Source organism: Arachis ipaensis, chromosome B03, assembly GCF_000816755.2.
Source record: "Arachis ipaensis cultivar K30076 chromosome B03, Araip1.1, whole genome shotgun sequence".
In the NCBI taxonomy this organism is placed as follows: domain Eukaryota; kingdom Viridiplantae; phylum Streptophyta; class Magnoliopsida; order Fabales; family Fabaceae; genus Arachis; species Arachis ipaensis.
Genome location: NC_029787.2, coordinates 126,406,291 through 126,411,182, shown reverse-complemented (window position 1 = coordinate 126,411,182; position 4,892 = coordinate 126,406,291). Strand labels below are relative to the sequence as shown.

At 28.4% G+C, this 4,892-nt stretch overlaps 1 long non-coding RNA gene across 1 annotated transcript; it reads right to left on the bottom strand.

Moving 5' to 3' along the window:
* On the bottom strand, window positions 1,636-3,029 carry LOC107634795. The gene is made up of 4 exons (XR_001619054.2): window positions 2,741-3,029; window positions 2,035-2,086; window positions 1,803-1,895; window positions 1,636-1,712 (listed from the first exon to the last, which is right to left on the bottom strand). It is a non-coding gene; the product is annotated as an uncharacterized LOC107634795 (long non-coding RNA).

The window sequence follows — 4,892 nt, the reverse complement described above, 5'->3', positions numbered from 1 at the left end:
ACCCTCACGCACGAGCAACATTAATTAAATTTAGCTTAATCCAATGTTGGTATAAACAAATCAATATTTTAATCCCAATTAAGAAAAATTAAACGCATGGAAAATATGGTTAGATGTTGTGAATCCTTAGGTATACGTAGAAGTCAAGGTTTTTGGATACGTTGTGGTTAAGCTGGAAAATTTTGATTGGCGAGAGACATTTAATTTTCGATAACGTTAGAAAGATAAAACAAGTTTGGACTATTTTTTTCATCAAATATTTCCGTTTAATTTTAAACCCCGTTTATTGGTTGATCAATCAGGGTATTGTGTTAGGAAATTGTTTAGTATTTTAATTTGTTTGTGGGGAATACATATATTAATTTTAATTATGGAAAAGTCTAAGGGTCAGCAATTTTATTGAATTTTAGCCCGTATATAATCAATAGAAAAATGTGAGTCATTAGATGAAATCTTACACTAATCTCACACCCTTAAATAATCATTGATGGCTATTTGATGGCTATCAATCACAAAAATTGCTGGTCCTTTAACATTGCTCTTTAATTAATAATAGTAATATGATTGATTGTTATAAATAATAAATTAAATTAGTTATAATTTTTTTATTTAGAATTAAATGAGAATAAAATTAAATATTATCTTTTAGACTTTAGATATATTATTTTTTGGACTTTAAATACTATTTTTATTTCACTACCAGAAACACGGTGATTAGCCACGGAAAAAACCGTGGCTAAAATCAAGAAAAACCGTGGCAATGAAGCGTTAGCAACGAATGGGTATCCGTGGCTAACAAGGGCGACGCATTTTCAGTTAGCCACGGTTTTTGGCCTGTTAGCCACGGTTTTGTGATCCGTGGAGACATTTGCATAGCCACGGTTTTCACTACTTTAGCCACACTCTAAACCGTGGCTAAATGATAACCATATAACCAACAAGTATAATTTCGCCACAATTTTTTCTGTGGCTAATATTAGCAGGCTGGGCTTTTTTGCCACAATTTTATCCGTGGCTAATGTTGGTGGGTTATTTAGCCACGATTTTTCCGTGGCTAATCATAAAAGATAAATTAAAATATATATATATATATATTACAAAATTATATCATACAAAATTAAAAAAAGTAGCCATATCCATATAAGTAGTATTCTTAGTAATAAAAATGTGAAATTTAAGTAATAATGTTGAAAAGCAAATATCCTGAAGTAAATGAGTTTAAACTATTACAAAATCAAGTATCAGAATGCATCATTATTAGATCTTTAACGTCTTCATGGGAGTACCTGCAAAAACATTCAAATAAGATTGTGTTATCTCTTAATTCAAGAAAAAAAATGTCCCAAGATATTATTTAAAATAATAATTTAACGTAGTTAAAAAAAAAGTAAGAATGCATATCCAATAAGGCTGAGTTTTCATTTTCACAACATAAAACATACATCTCATTAAACTCGTCATTAATCAATATATATATTGCTAGACTTATATCCTGTTAAACAACTTTAATTCAATTGCTTCATGTAAGTAAGATATCATATTGCAATCAAAACTATTTAGAGACAAAGAATTTAAAAGTAAAAATAGAAATGTGTTAGCAATTATCAAAGTCAATATTTTAAAGTAGAAAGTTGAACTTGCTAGGTAACTATCGAGCATGCGAACCTCCCAGGTAAGTGTTCCTTGTTCCATGGCAACATGCATCCATTACTCTAAGTTACCATTATTCACATACTAATCCATTAGTAGCTTAAACATTGAAACAAACGCTAAAAATGATTTGCTTTGCTAAAAATAAGTACCTGTTTAACTCCCTCCAAACAGGCACACAAGATATTTATCTCTAACATGACCTATAGCCTCCACTTCAATTATGAATTCTCTCTTCTTGTTCTCTGTTAAATAATTTCAAATTTCAATCACACAACAACAACTACGCTTTAATAATTGAAAGAATCATCGTCAACAAATAGTCTCAACTACTGTCTAGTGCTATAACGAAAGAAAGAAGTAAATCAAATAAAGTATCCTTACATTTTTTAAGAAGTTTTTTTACTGCCACCTCATTTTTATTGATCAATCTGCCCTGTAAACACATAAAATGCTTCTTACCATTCTTGGAGCTTCCTTCTTCCTCATACATCGAACTAAAATTTCTCTCATGGAAATAGTTTGAACTACACTGACTAACATTATTATGATCACAAAATAACACTCATACAAAAAGAAATATTTACAAAAATTAGGCTCTTAAAAAAGTTGAGTATATAAAAAATTACATGTTTGAAGAATGGATGCTACCATAGTGATCTAAATGGTGGAACTTCTTCTTCTGAAGTGATTTAGAATATACAGAACTAAATGCATAAAATCAGATTCAAAAGTAAGAAACACAAGAAATGCTAAGGAATGTAAACAATAACTCTTGTTTGCTACTTTGCTATGGCCATGAGCATTACCAAAATAATGTTGATTTTAGGAATTTCAGCATATAAAAGAGAACTAAGATTAATTAGAAATGTAATTAATCACATTAGTACATACTACTAAGTAGCTACTTATATTTATACATTTAAATTATACTTTGTACCATTAGTTCATTCTCTATATCATAAAAAGGATAAATGAATAAAACATGCAAATCCAAGCCAACGCACTCATCTCCACCAACAACAGGATAAGAAGAGAAAACTTAAATCCATCGGATAGTGTTTTAGAGAAGTAAGATTCAGAGCACTACCAGAGAGAGTGACGGTGAGCGGAAGTCTTCTTTGCGATTTGGGTTTGGATTGATTTTGCTTGCTTCTCTGGCGACTCGAACTGATGGCACTCGAACTGCAAATCGTGATCCCTTGCTCTTCCACAAAATGTCCAGTGCGATCGTACTCAGAACCTAAACAGAAACGGATTGAGTGAAAGGTTAGTTGGCTTGATCTGAGTATAGGAACTAAGAAATTACGGATTTAGAGAAACCAAAGAAAATGTTATTAGCAAAGGGGTTGGCGGCATGTTATCAAACTTGAATCAACTGTAGGAGCTAACAAACAGGGGATTTGGGAAAAAGAAAAGTGTGAGGGAGTTACCATGAAAATTGGGTAAGTGGACTACCAAAAAGAAGTTACATTTAACATTGCCGCTAAAAATTTCATTTATCTTATTATATATGTTAATTTAAATTTTGTTTAGTGAAGTAACTCTCAATTTTAATTTAGAATAAAATTTAACTTTAATAAAAAATATTAAATTATAAATTTTATAACTTTAAACTATATTTCAAAAATTTTACATACTAATTAAAATTTAAAATTTTAACTTATTTGATTTAAAAAAATGGTATCAATAAAAATTAAAATAAATAAACTTAAAATTTAAGAATTTGATACCCTTGGATTGAAAAAGAATACAAATTTTGTACATAGTTAGAAAATGAAAATTAATTTTATTTTATTTTTCTATTAAACTAATCAAATGATAATAAATAGATAGAATAATAAAATGTATGTATAAAACTAATATTCTGAATTTTAAGAGTTAGGACTTTGTTCATTAATATTGTCGTAAATTAATAGTGAGTAATTAAATTAGTTATTATTCCAATCAATTATAGTTATTATTTTTTATTTTCTAGAATTAACTAGAGTTATTTTGTTAAAGATAAATATGTACTTTTTTTTGTACTCTTTTGGTACTCTTTTTATAATTTTAACATTTATTTTTAATTAAATCATTTTATTCCATCACTAAAGTCTTTAAATTAATGCATACTGTGGAATTGGGCACTGAAACTGCATTTGGTCAGAAAGAGTACGAATAAAAAATTTGACAACTAAAAAATATAAATAGTAAAATTGTATGTATATGAATTAATCTGTTTAATTACATTACAATCTGATTTTTACAAAGTAATGAACAACATAACCACACTAAAAAATTAATATTAAATTAAGAAGGGTAAATTAACCAAATCAGCGAACTAGTAGTAAGTAAGAAAAAAAACAAGATTCGGAGATATGGCAGAGTATAAGAATCATAGTAAATGAAAAAATTGCACATGATTAACCACATCTAAAATCAAACTATTAGCAAACTTTACTACTTTGTCAGTGGCAGCACTCGAAAGAAAGGAGGAAAAAAAACTAACAATTGAGGAATTGGAAAAGCCTGCACCCTGATAAATTGAATTTACCTTAGATTAGAATTTAAAATTGGAAAAAATATAAACTGCATAAAAATATTTTGAGAGGGATGGAGGAAAACACAAAATTAAGCGCAAAATTTTGAAGTGAAAATCGTATGAATTTGTCACGGTGATCATTAGATCTGTGGTAATTGAGAGAACTCATCTCAAGTTGGCCACGAACAAATAAAACCGTCGAAAAATTTCACAAAAATTTAGCCACGGAAGTACAAGACGTTGCAAGTGATTAACACGATCATATAAATTTACCACTGTTTTTGATTCGTGGGTATCTTCCCGTTGGTAACGCCCGTATTTCTGGTAGTGTTTGGACTTTAGAATTTAATGAATATCATGCTCACATATAAATAGTAACTTTAGGATTTCGATCTCTAATATACCAAATTTTTATTAATTTTTAATTTTTATTTTTTATGAATAAAAATACACTTCCACGTATATAATTTTTTGTGATTTGATATGCTAACTTATAAAATAATTTATTCCAACTTATTGTTGATGACAGTTTAGTGTAGTTTAAAGTGATTAAAATATTTTAAATTCATTCTTCTGTTTCATTAATTAATTAATTAATACTATGATTTATTTCTTCATGAAAGTGTTGTCATCAGTTATATATAGAATTTTTTTTGATGTCAAATTGTGATTCGTCCATGGAAAAGTCCATGCAAAGTTCTCACACTTTTAAAAAAAT